Raw genomic sequence first — 14,041 nt, 5'->3', positions numbered from 1 at the left:
AGAACAATTTACAAATCCATAAAAAACCCCCGTTGCTTCTCAGCGAGCGTCTCTCGGCAGGTGCCAGAGAGTGTGTGTAGCTGGTGTCACCTGCCCGCGGGTGCTTCTGGGGGACAGACCCCTGTGCCAGGTGACCTGGCAGGTCCGTAGTGTGCTGGGATGGGCTGTGAGTGCCAGAGCACATTGATGCCAGTGGCTGCCTGTGCACAGGATGGGGCTGCTCCTGCCACAGGACCTTGTGAGCCATTAGCCTGGGCATGCATGGTGATGCTGTGCTGCAAGCGAAGAGGAACCCTGCTATCCGTAAAATGGCATAGAAGACCCCCAGGAGTCTTGTAGAACAGAATGGTAGAGTGTAATGAATAGTCAGACATATGGTAAAAATGAATTAATGTCAAGTTGCCATCCACTCTGCCATTTTTTGCTTTCAGTTTCCCCGCTGTGCCTGTCTCCTGGCATCACTGAATCTTGATTCAGGGAGAGGCAGCCAAGTAGCTTCCTGTGAAGCCAACATCACATCCTAAGTTGGCCAACAACTTGGTAGTGCTTTCTCCTGGTTCCATCTGGCTGAGACTCTCTTGCCTGGCCTGGTGGAGAGTGACCCACCCCCCTTGTCACAGGTCTGTGTCTCCTCCCCTCTGGCAGGCAACCACCTGCCCTCAGGAGGTGCCAGCTGATGGTGAGCACAAGTACCTTCAAGCAGGAGCTGCTGTGAACACATTCAGGCAAGTCCTGGATCTCAAGTCCTATCAGCTGCAGAAGCAATGGCCCCAATCCAGGACTGCAGGAGATTCACCTGGAGCTCCTGGAGAGCTCTGTGGCTGGGGTGCAATGGCTTTTCTACTGTCTGGGGGATGCTGGCTGTTTCAGCAGATAATGTCCTGACAGATTAAGGAGGAAAAGTCCAACCTGGTGGAACAAACTTGCGGGAAAGAGTTTTGAGAGCCCCATACATTGCTACAGGCAGCCCAGGTGCATATGTGTGTGTGTGTGTATGTGCATGAGTGAGTTCGCATGTGCATGTGAATACCTTGAATAATCCTAATTTTCCCACCAAGAAGTAAAAGAGCGTCATGTACCGTAGGTCAGTTTATGCTCTATAAGGACATGGTAAAAAATCTTCCAATAATCCAAGAATTGAACTAGAAAAGGGCAGGAATATTGTACCCATCCCCCACCTTCCCATCACAGCCTCTCCATCCACAAGCATCTCTTCTTGCACTGCACACAGCACGGATGGGCTTTCTCCAAAACGAGTGTGCTGCTTTTTTGCCCTCGGCTGGAACTGCTGCATGTATGTCTCAATTTTAACAGGCCTCAGGGAGCAGAACAGAGGGGAAGGAGTGCAGCTGAGGGGCTGTTCAGGCAGGGGAGCTCTCTGCTGGGAGCACGCAGGGAGCCTGCCTGCCTGGGGGTGAAGCTGGAGGAGTGGTTTGATGGCAGCAGCAGAGGGTGAGGCAGGCCTTTTCACGTGTGTGTGAATGCACGTGTGTGTCCATGCAACAAAATATGAAAATGCTTGTATTAAAAGAGTGAAAGAGGAGCTACAGCCTGGAGACACATATTTGTCTGCAACTACACCAAAGTCTCTTCTTGCTTCTGGGTACCTCCACCCTGGAGCAGGAAGCATCGCACCCGCTTCCCTCACCACAGCACCCGCAGCCCCTTGCAGTGCCTGGGAGGCAGAACAGTTTTAATCAAGGCTCCTTGCTGAAAGCAAGCCTCCTTTTCTTCAGTAAAAAATCCTTGCTGATTTAAAAACAGCTGTCGCAGTACAGATCCTATTCTTGGATTTCTTGGAAAAAAGGGAGTGCTCGCAGGGGCTAAAGGGCAAGAAGCGTAGGTCGGGGACTTGTGCTCTGCTGCTGGCTCAGCCGCTAACTTCTCACGTGATGGGAGGCAAGTCACTTATTTTTTATATTAAATAGGATGGGGGGAGAGATTGGAAGAGAAGAAGAGGACAGTGCTATTAAGCAACCGTTGTGAAGCGATTTAAAATCCACAGCGGAAAAAGCCATAAATGTCACATCACATTCATTACTGAGCAGTGGTGGCTGTGGCCATGGCTCACAGTGAGCCGCTGTAGCAGGGCCAGCCTTGGCAGGCTGTTCCCCTGCCGCCAGGATCTGTCCCTCCCACCGCCACCTCCCACGGTAATTTTTATTATACAGCAATCACCTGTGACCCTGAGATATTTTTAATGCCTGCATTTTTAGTGCTGCTGTTCCGCGGGCGCAGGGCTGTTCAGCCAGGCAGCGTGGCCCTCCCTGCTGCCTCCTCCTCCTCCCTTGGGCGCCTGGGCTCCTTTCCTTGCGCAGGCAGGCTGCTCCTGCCGCCCACAGCGGAGATCAGACGCAGCGGCAGCTGGGGAAACAATTGGGTGCCAAATTAGAGCGGCTCTTCAAGTAATTGACTGATGGAGCAGCGCTCTTTCTTAAAAAAAAAAATAAAAATAATTAAAAAGCCCCAGTTTCGCAGTATGAGTCACCAGGGAGGCTGCGCTCCGAGCTGTTTAAAAGTCAGACCATGGTGGAGGTCAGGGGAATGGAGCTGTTTTGCTCCGTGCTGCCAAGGCTGTCCCCTCTCCTGGGAAAAGCCCAGGGTTTGCCCGGCCGTGCCGCGGCAGAGCTGCGAGATGCTCCAGGGATGCATCCCAGCCCCACGGAACTCGTCTCCCCTCTGCCCATGTGCTCGCCCCCGCCTCCCGCGGGCTTGGGGTGAGACCCCCGGCAGCCGCTGCAGACACTCACGGCTTCAGACACACCGGCAATTATAAGGCAGCTCCTGAAGGAATGTTTTAGTCAAGAAGGCAGAAGGAACAATTTCCTCCAGACCTGAGCTAACCTTGCATCCTCTCCCTCTCCTTGCCGTGGGAGTAGCCAGAGGGCTATGGACTCCCACTAGTACCGCGAGTACTGCCAGAACCCCGAACAACAGCGCTGGATGGGGAGCAGCGCTGAGAACTTCCAGCCATGGAGGACAGGAAATCTGACCTTAATTGCTCTTAAAAGACCAAGCAGATGAGTTTTTCCCTCTGCTCTCCCTCCATCATTAACATTTTAACAGCTTTCTTGCAAGAAGTGGGGCTAGAGAAGCAAAGAGAGCAGCGAGTTTCACATTATCACAGGACTCCAGGAGCTGGGGCTGCAACAAAAACGTCCTGATATCCCAAGACTCACAAGACATAGAAATTATCTTTGTAGCTCATGCAGCACTGTGTGGGCAGTCAAAACCAGCAATGATACTCTCACTCATCTTCTTTCCCGTTCTTTCTAGTGGAAAGGAGAAAGATTTCTGCATGTTGCAAGTATCCTCATTATTATAAGCTAACCTGGCATTTAAGAAAAATGTAAGCAAGCAAATCTACTTCAGGGAATTGGCCAAAGCTCTCCTTGACTGTCAGAGAGGTGACTCTGAGTGTGGGGATTTGTTGAAGGTGTAAGGATGTCCTTCCTTACTGTGTTGTGCCTTGTCTCCCAGCTCTACTCCTAAGGGGGTGAGAGATGCCAGGTTCAAAACAGGCTGGTCTTTCCATGCTCCCTGGCATCAGTCTTCTCCTCTGGAGCAAAATACAGAGCAAAAATTCTTCACGGGTTTTCCATACAAAACTCGAGAAGAGTATGCAGCCTTCTGTAGCCAGGCTGCAGGCAAACCAGAGTGTAAGACTATGGCCAGTGTAAGACTATGGCTGTGGCCAGCACACATTCGTGGGCTGTTCCCAGACGTGACTGGCCCTTTGCTTTCCAGAGGCCTTTTCCTCATCCTGCACTATGTCAGAGCAGTGGGCCCTCACCCTGCTGCTCCCAAAGGCCTTTGCAGTCTGAAATGTTTTGATTTAGGCTTTCTTTTGGCCTGTCAGAGCAACCCAGATAATGTGGGCTGCAAAGCCAGGCAGCTGAGCGCCGTTCATTGTATGCTGCTGTTTCCTCATCGCTGATGTCTAGCCCTTATATATTTTTCATGGAAGATTGTTGATGGCGCAAAGGCACCTCCTTGCCTTCTCCCGGGTCTGATTGTTTTCTCCAGCTTTGCGTACAAGGGGGTTAATTAGAAGCCGGTAACTCCCCCTCTGGCTAATATGGAAACCTGATCAGGAGCCAGCAGCGAGAGGGAGGTGAGGCAGGGATTAGCCCTTGCAGCAGGCAGGGCAGAGTGAGCACTGCTCCCTGGCCCCATTCTCAGCACAGAGGAGGGTTTGCGTCTCTCCCTGCCGATTTCCAGTGTGGACCCCCAAGTAGAAGAATGTGCATCCTTGGTTGTTCAAAAAGAGATTATGGCACATCTCTGGGACTCCTCCACATGGGTTTGGCTGGTGAGGAGACTTTATAGTCTCTTGGAGTTGGGTTGTGGGGTGGGGGTGGCTGATTTTGCTTCTATGCCAGCTCCACCAGATGTTTGCCCTTTTTCTGTTCCTGTGTGGATGGGGAGAGTGTCTCTGTGTGTGTGTGTGCGAGAAGATGGAGCGCTGGCTCATGCTATTTCCTCCCCTCCCTTGGGGCTTGACTGGGTCCCATTTTTTTTCTCTGCTGCTGCTCTAATAAAAAAAAGTGGCTCAGCCAATTCTCTTGAACCTGAACGCAAAAGGAAGGAGACAGGGAATGAAAAATGTGAAATCAAATGGGATTTTTTTTTCCCCAACCAGGCGCAGTCATCAGGGAGTGGGGCTGGGAGCACTGTGGCTGTCCCACAGCAGCAGGCTGGGGGGGAAATAGTTATTCATGCTGGAACTAGGAGCAGGAGTGCTCCTTTCCTCTTCTGACAGAGCTCGTTACCGTCTGGAGTTTGCTTAAAATACAGCTCTAATTACCTGTTTAAACAATAGCTCTGTCCCTTCCTTGGTCTATGAAGACTGCACACATTTTAATTATCGGGAAGACCTTGGCCATTCACCTTTCTGAGGTATTTAATGCTTCCAGTCAAATGCCTGCCCTGATGTACTCTGTTACCACGCCACCTCTCGAACTCTCGCTGGCAGAAAACGGCAGGATGTTGCTGGTGAAATGACATTCTCTGGCAGATTTTTTTTTCTGCATAATCATGGTATTTGGGTTAATTTTGCTTTGCTGGGCACATTAGTCTTTGGCTTTTAAACAAAAATATGCAGACCCCCCTCCTGCATTGTGCTTTCCCCTGTACACACACGAAAAATAGGGCTTAGCTTGTATCTTAATATGCGATAATATTCTAGTCCTATAAATGAATGCCAAAGCTGTTCCCGGGATAGCAACACCTGTTTTAGAGACAGTGTAACTAGCACAGGAAAGGCTCTCCTTTTCCTTTGCCCAGACATCGATCCATCCATCCCCAGCATCATGTCCTCTCCCCACAAAGCCTCCCATTTTGGGGTATTTTTCTTTTCCTAGCAAGCAGTGCACTGGGAAATGCTTCCAATCACAGAGCAGCACAACAAGAGATCCTGCTGAGTTAAACGCCCGGAGGCAATGGAAGCACCGCCATCCCTGGGCAGACAAACACAGCTTTCCCAGGACTAGACTGAGCAGCCATGGGAGCCTGACCAGCAGGAGAGATGCTGCAGCTAACAAGCATCCGTCCTCAGGGACCCTTTCCTCACTGATGCCAGGCAAGCACAAGCTGGGATACCCTGGGACTCAATCTCTCAGAGGCTGCCCCAGCTGCTGGCAGTGATACAGGGTAAGGGTAGGGCTATTCCTAGCAGGCAACTTCTTATGGATATCCGTCAGTGTGCACAGGAAAGCATCCCACTGCCACACTGGGCCCAGGTGATGAAAGGGTGGCAAGGGGGCTTTGCTTTGACAGAGTTCCTGAAAAGGAGAGCAGGATGCTCAGAAGAGAGGAAGACACATATTTATAATCAGAGAGAAGAAGGAGGCCAAACACTGCCTGGCCCAGAAGTCTCAGCTCCTGAAACCTTGAAACTTGTCTGTGAAACCTTGTCTGTGGGGCTTGAGGCAGCTGGCTGGGAGAAACCCAGAGTAAATGCAGCAAGCTACCTGGAGGGTCTGGAGCTGTAAATCTCCACAGCTTGGATTTAAAGAGCTGCCAGAACTTTTCACGAGGTTAGAAAAGTGCTGGGGAGGCAGCAGAGGAACACCTGGCTGTTTCATCCTCCCTCCTCTGCTGTCCTGCCACTTGGGGTTTTTGCCTTCCCTTCAGGAGTTGGTGAAGCATAATGGAGCCTTTTGGGACTGGAAGATACCGCTCTGATTTAGGGTAATTGCCTGTATGTCATGATTCAGCACATCAGCTGAGCACTTGTCCACCTCTGGACATGATTAACTGGACATGATTAACTGTAAAGACCGCAGGGATTTTCCATGGGACTTAGGTATGTGCTTCCCTGCTGTGCAGACCACAGTTCCCCCTGCCACTACTGACTTTGGTGGGGTTGCTTGAGAGCAAACGGAAGAATTCAGCTCTTTTGTATCAGATCCCCCTTTGTTTTATCTGACCGCCAAAATTGCAGAGCTGGAATATTTCAAAATATTTGCTCAGCTGGCCACGAAACACGAGGGTTTCTTTGAGGGGAACGGCTCATTTATTCTCCAGCCAGATCAAGCACCTCCAGCTAATGATGAAGCATCACGATACACTGAAGCCCTGCTAATGGCAGCGTCCTGAGGAGTGAAGATAAACAGTGCTTGCCGCAGCATGGGGGGACGCCGATCCCTCCCCTCCGCTGATGACAGAGGATGAGCAAAGGAAAAGGGGAGGGGGAAAAACCGTGCTGCTCTGGATGCCCCAGTTTTCTTGTGCCTTTTTTTATTTTTTTAATATTTTTTTTTTTATTAATACCTAGTAGCCTTACCAAGGCTAAGCAAAGAATCCCTTTCATCCGCTGATCTGTTTTCTACCTCTGATGGCCAGCCTTTCATTTCACTTTGAGGTATACCCCCTCAGAAAGCGCCTTGCTGCCTAGCCAGCACATTTGTTCCTCTCTGGCCGGATGCAGATGTGACCAATTTGCTTCCCCGACACAATGCAAGTGGAAGCAGGGGTGGAGAGGGGAGGAAGGTCTGTGGAGCCCAGTCGTGCAGCAGCAGGCAGTGAGGAGAGAGCTGCGCTATTTATTCCCTGGCTTCCACCGGGGTCTTCAGTGTCCCGGGAATGGTAAATCTTAACTTTCATGCTATAGAGCACCGGGATGCAATTTACTTCAAAGACAGCATAAATCCCTGGCTGCTGCTTATATCACAGGGCTGTTACATAAAAAGGGCTTATGCACTTCTGTCCCAGGAACAGGTTTGCACTTTTTGCCATGGATCACAACTGAATGGCCGGCAGTTGGTCTAAAAATCTCACAAAGGCCATTAAAACCAGGCTGTTTCTGCCCTTCTGAGCCACCTGAGCTCCGAACTCTGCCATGCTGGCCCTGGAAGCACTCTCCCAACGTCCAGCCCCACCATTGCATGGTGGTCACTGCCCCAGTGCCAGGCTGGATGGAGAGGAAGGGGAGGCATGCAGCAGGCTCTGTGATTATTTTTTTTTACCCTTAGAAAAAATACTAGTGCTGGGGAGGGAGGGGAGGAAGGAAGCAAATTCCTCTCTCCTTGCAACCACATCTGTCTTGCCAAAGGAGAAACTGAGAAAGCACTTTGTCCAGGAAAAGCTGTGTGTGAATTGGGTGCTCCTGTTTCTGAGGCAGGCTGGGGGCATGCACGGGAGTATGAATATCTGCCCTGCCTCAAGGCTGAAGGGCCTGGCCCTCACCTGCTGTGGGCTTTTTGGTTACTGTGAACCCTGCAAAGTCATGCCACTTCACACTGACCCATGAGCTTTTTGTTCTGTGGCAAACGTCATAGGTTTAAACAGGGGAGAACTAGAAGACCTGTTTAGGCACATGAAGAAGGTACTCTTTCAGAAGTGACAGAGAGCCTGCAGGGCTCAGACCCTGGTGTCAGGAGTGACGCGGGCAAGTAGAGCCCCAAATAACTTCAAGAAGTGGGATTCTATTTAAATACTGTTTGTTCACCTCTTGGATAGGAGAGTGGCTTCCTCAGCTGGATTCTAGACAGCCACCTTGCCTAGGAAGACTGGTCTTGTGTGCCAGTGAGTGAAAATCAAGCGAGAAAACATATGGTTAAATTTCTAAAAATTTAATTTCTTGGCTAAACGTGGGAACCCAGACATTTTCTGAATATTGCTTTTGGAGTGAAAGAGGAGAACAGAAATCCCTTCTGCCCTCTGTAGTTCACCCATATTAATAATGTCTAAGTTGCAGAGCTGTTTATGCCTCCCTTTCCTTCCCTTCCCTTCCCTTCCCTTCCCTTCCCTTCTGCCGGGGATGCTGCTGTGAGTCTGCTCTCATCAGAGCACTGCTATTTAGCTGGCTTCATTGTGCAGCGATGCCTCATCGTTAGCTAAAGTTGCTTTATCTCCGTGAGGGAGAAATAAGTCGTTCCTCTCAGAGCCACCCATATTTCATGGCCAACTAAGCAATATTGCAGAAACATTGAGATTCCTCAATTTCCTTGATCGTATATAGCAGATGCTGATTTGATGCTGGGAAAACTGATTAGCAAACCCCTTCCTGGCTAGTCTGTCACGGCGCTGACAGCCCCAACACAGTCAGCTTGTCCAGCAATAGAAAGACCATTACCAAGTGCATTTTTCATGCAGCGAGAAAGAGCGTTTCTAGCTGCTTCTATGCACTGAAAACAAATTTCCAAAAACCCACATAGCAAAGTGCCAGGGTGATAATCCACTCCTGTGCAATATTACCTTCAAATGCGTTATCACTGGAAGTGTAAAATCCCAGCTCCTCTCCCGCTGGAGCCCCACTGTCATTAATCGAAGGCTTTCCCCAGCCGGGGGCCTGTCTAACTCACAGGGCTGGCTGTGAAACCAAGGGCATTACTGGATGATGCTGTCATGCACAGCCGTGCAGGTCCCTTTTAAGGGAGTGCTGGAGCCATTGTAGCAGGGGAGCTGAAAATCCAGTGTGTATAATTTCAAGGAAACCTATTGGCTTGCAGAGGCTAAAAATCAAGATCAAAAGTTCAGGGTTAAATTCAGCTGTCGGGTCTAGATAAGCTTATCTCCAAAAAGTGGCTTACGAGAGATCGGCTCTGGGCTGAAATGCTTAACTGGTGACCTGCAGGACTCCTTCCCACCAGGGCTTACCTCCAGATCTCCATGTGTCCTGCGTTTCAGATGCTAAAGCCATAGCAGGGAGGCGGGGGGGTGGATAGTATGTCAGGACAGCTGTGCACTGGCCCCGGGCCTCCAACAGATTTACGCGCTTTCGCTGAGCCTGGGTGTCCCAAAGAGAGCAGCGAGCAGAGAGCACCGAGGTTTTGTTATTACACAGAGACCTGATCTGGCAAATGGGGAAAATTAGACAATTTTTTCCAAGCGTTCTTTTCCACTCTCCAGGAAAAAAAAAAAACAAAACAAAACCCAAAATAACAAAACAGGCATGCCTGTAATCAGCTGCAGGAGTGGAACAGCCCTCTTAATTTATTTTAAAGTGTCCTTCAGGACTGTCTGCTTAATAAGCACGCTCCACGGCGCTGCGCTCCCCAAGGGCGGAAAGGCGCCGCCTGGGAAACTCCTGGGTTTTTTCCTTGGATTGGATGCCCTCTGTTTCATCCCAGTGTGTGCTGGAGAATGGAAGCGTGCACCTAAAGGAAGCAGGATGGTTGGAGGAGGACAGAGGGACAGCAATCCTGCCGTCTGCCCGTAGCTGCTGTGGGACTGGCAGTGCTGTGTTTGGGATGCTGAGGATGGTTGCTGGCACACAGGAGGCTGCCAGGGCTGCAAATTACGGTGACAACAGTGTGTGTCTAATTCCAGCCCTTCACTTAAGAGGGCTGATTAAAGGCATCACAAATTTGAGGTGTGTAGCATTTGAACCGCCTGTGTCACGCGGCTGTTTGATCCTATCAGAGGCATCTGCAGCACATGGATACGACACGTTTCTGGGAAGGGCAGTAAATGGGAAAAAAGGTCATTTGATCAATCATCTTGCAGTCTAGTGGTGTGGTGGCCTTTGTGGGGAAAAATAAATCAATCCCTCTAACCTGTCCCTATTTTAAAACCTACGCAGAAGTTTCTGGGATGCAGCGCAGCCACATGGCTCTTCATGAAGCAGTGAGGTGCCCACTCACTCGGCCAGCTTCCTACCATGAGAAATTAAGATGGAAGCAATAAAACAAGCCTGGAAGGCTGCCAGCAGCAGGGAACCACAGCAGTGAAGGAGGATGGGGCTCCTGTCAGGTTAGACAGGAGGTGCCTGGGTACCCCCCTGGGTATGGTCAGTCCCAACTCTTGTCCAGTGCTGGCCTCCCCAGGCAGAGTCCTCCTCTGAAGAGAGGACCAAGCTGCTCCATATCTCCTGAGGGAGTCCCCTCTCAGAGCTGATGCATCCAAGCAGTGCTCCTGGCACCCAGTGCCACCCCAGACATAGCGCCAGCAGCTCCCTCTGGCTCCTGACACAGCACATTGGAGCTGTCACCTCCAAGAGAATCCCACACCCAGCATTTTCTCACAGTGTATGACTTCTATGCAGAGACACAGATACGTGGGTGCCTATGTGTGCTTGTGAGAAAGTTGCTTTTCAGCCAAAAAGCAAAGCATCTTATACTGGAGGTATTGAAATGCAGTAATGTGAGTCGTTGCCACGGTGCTCTTGCTACCTTAAAATGATCCAGAAATGTTTGAGAGACAGAAAATTAGATGTTTCTTGTTGGAAAAAAAAAAAGAAACAGAGATGCTTTAAGGGTCTGGGAATACCAGTTTAAACGTTTTTAAACTTTTAACATTCCCTATGCTCTTCCTTTCCTTGCTTACTTAAAGGCAGAACATGAAATTTTGGCAAAGAGTTTATTTTATTTTGAAAAACCAGTTTTTGTAATATCTAAGAATAATAAGAACATTCTCAAAGCTTTAAAAACCCAACGGGCTTTTGCTAATAGTGTCATTTAAAGAAATCCAGATGCTGCAGCAGGGAGATCCTGAAAGCGAAACGTCCTTCAGCTCCCTTGTCCAGCACCAACCAAACACAAGCCTTCAGCTGAGAAAGTAAAAAGGAGACTCGTGAAATGAAGCAGTATTTTTTCTCCCCAGACTCTGTAGCTTTTCATATATTGCTGTGTGGAAGGCTGATGGAGATCATTCCTGAGCTAGTTACTGATTTACCCCACAGAAAAGCCCTAGGGAAGGGCTTTTTTAAAGACAGCTTTATATTGACATTATTATTTTAAAGGCCAAAAGTTTTTGATGGTGGTTGTTTTTTTTTCTGGAAGTGAAAAGATGGTTTATTATCCAATCAGAGAAATCTGAGATATGAAGTCCGAGGATAAAAACTCCAGCCCATATCACAAAACCTGTGATAAAACCATAGGATTTGGGGTCTCTGCCGCAAGGTGAAACTGCTACTCTGAGTTTCTCTGTCCCATCCTCCTCAGTGGGTGACGGGTGTGCGAATGTCTAATGAAGCATCAGAGCAGTAGTAGTCTCTTCCTGCCAAAAATAAATGGGAAGCGGGGAGCTTAACTCCAGCTGGACCTGGTTAATCTGTGCTTAGATTATCTCAATTGCACCTAGGATTAAGAAACGCTTTAGCAGAGACTAATCTTACCCGGTGAACAGCAGTCTGTCTGACTTCTTAATCCCATTGCTTGACTCCTAGGACTTGGCTTCCAAGACAGATGGGTCCCAAGCATCCCTGCAGCCAGGCCCTGTGCATGTGGGGCTGTGTCTCTCTGTGGGGCTGTGGTGGGGAGCCTGGATGCAGTTTCTTTGGCACAGCATCTCTCTGCTTTTGGTCCTTCTTGCTTCCCTCTTTCCCCTCCTTCTACACTAACCAGAAATCAGGCAGAAGGCTCTGAGCACACTGTTAGGCAGGACAAGACAGGGCTACGTTAATTACCCCGATTTTCTGAACAGATGCTGAGGTGGAAGATGAAAGGGAAGACAGCTGATGTGAGAGCGTTTCTTACTTTCTGCCAAGAGATGCTTTGAGAAGGTCTCCAGTGATGTTTCTGTGATAGTATAACTGAGTTGGGTGTCCTGAACCTCAGACAACCTTCTGGGAAGGTAACTTCATCCAGCCTCTGTCCCCTGGAAAACACAGCTGCAATGGAAATACTGCATTCAGGGGAAATGAGAAAAAAAACCCACATAAAAAACTCAAAACCAAAACCACCACCACCAAAAAAAAACACCCCAAAACCAACCCAAAGGATGTTTTCTGCTTGTTTTAGGAAAAATAAAATATTTTTTTCACTTTTTGGCAATTAAAAAGCAAAAAATCCAAAAGGCTAGTAACAAACAATGCAAAAAACTCACTAATTTCTTGTTTGCAAAATTGATAGAATTCTGAGTGACTGAATTTGGAAAGCAAAGCAGAGGTTTGCAAGTATAAAACACTTGTGGCTGGCATCCAGCAGCTCTCCTGCCAGGGAGGAAAAGCCTCTAACATAGATTATCCAACAGTTTATGCAGCTCAGCTTCAGCAGGGAGACCTTTATGACAGCAAGCTTCCCAACAGCTCCACTTATGAAACTCCAGAGCTCATCCCTGTGGTGCCTCCAGCCCCCTCCCACAGATCGTGGGGACACCACGGATCCCTGCCGGGCTGTCTCCTGCTCAGCGTTCCCCTCCCCAAGGTTGTGCAATTCCCAAACTCTGACAGTGCCCAAAGGCACTGCTGAGCCGTAATTGATGCCTGAGGTGACAATTACAGAGGCCCTTGAGAGGAAAGCAAAAAGAAAAACAAAGCCCCTGCCTCAAACAAAAAATAAGCAAAGCAGCAGCAACAGCAAATAACCCTCTGCATGATTTAAAACCTTAAAAGAAATGATAAATAAAGTGAATTAGCCCACAGACTTAGCCCTGGCTTATATGGAGCGAGCCTGGGCAAAGCTAAGAGCCCCTAGCCACAAAAGCATTGCTTCTTCCTATTCTAAAAAACCCCTAAAATAAAAGGCATCCCCAAACGAGCAAGGGTGATGCCGGGAAGAAATGTGGAGGAGAAGGGCAGGTCCTGCCGGGGAACAGGCTGATGGTGAGGAAGGAACCCTACTGCCAACGATTGATCTCTCCTGCCCAGGAGGGACCTCTCACCCGCAGAGGTGGCTTTGCAAGCACCATGCTCTGAGCTCCCACACTCTGGGTGTGCAGGTAACACCAGGACCAAAAGACTTTCTGAGGGATGGGAACCTGCCCTGTCAGGTCCTGTGAGTGGGTGCAGCCCATGTCCCTCCCTGGCCTTGCTCAGTGCCCAGCAGGCAGGTCACAGCTGTCCAACAGGGATGCGGCAGGGAAAGAGCTGGTGGTTCAAGTATTTAGGGCCAAGGTTAGGAGAGGATTAACACTGCCTTTCCGAGACCTTGAACTCTTCTAATCGGGATTTACAGTTGGATATTCACTGCTGAGGCCATTTACCATCCCTCCTCTGTCCTGCAACCCTCATATCCCTTGCAAGAAATGCCCTTTTGGCACCCCACAGGTACCTTTGCATGTCCTACACTTGACAGAAACTATCTAAAACCCACAGAGCTTTGGGACCCAGATACTCAATATGCTTCTGTGCTAAACATGCCACAGTGTCTCTTAACTCCTGACAACCATTATCCAGCTGCTGAATGAGCCTTATTATGAGCAATTTTTGTAAATCATATTGAAAGCATAAAGTTGGAAGGAAGGAAAAAAAATGGATGTCGGGTCATGAACTGCAGCAACACCTGGCAGGTTGGTTAAAAAAAAAAAGAAGAGAGAAAAGCTAGGAAAATTGTTGACACAAGATCCTAGGGTGATACTTCACAGACATCAACATGTATGTCACACCCAAGCCCAGGGCAGGGCTTACCTAGCCCTCCAACTGCAGAGCTGACACCCGTTTCAGCTGTCTGACATCCCATCCTGCACCTTTCCAGGAACCTCTCAGCAGCTTAGCTCAGAACGGGAGAAAACTTAAACGATTTTGAGACACGACAAAAGCTGGAGGGTTTTTTTTTGACCAAAAAGATTTCTGGTCCCAGGAAGGCTGGGGCAGACAGGCTGTCTATTGGTAACAACATGGTATTAGTTGGCAGCTCTTCCCCTTTTGCCTCTGGTG

This window comes from Manacus candei, unplaced genomic scaffold, assembly GCF_025592945.1.
Source record: "Manacus candei isolate 608988 ecotype Guabito, Panama unplaced genomic scaffold, ASM2559294v1 h1tg000083l, whole genome shotgun sequence".
Taxonomy (NCBI): Eukaryota; Metazoa; Chordata; class Aves; order Passeriformes; family Pipridae; genus Manacus; species Manacus candei.
Note: the sequence above shows the minus strand (reverse complement) of the source record.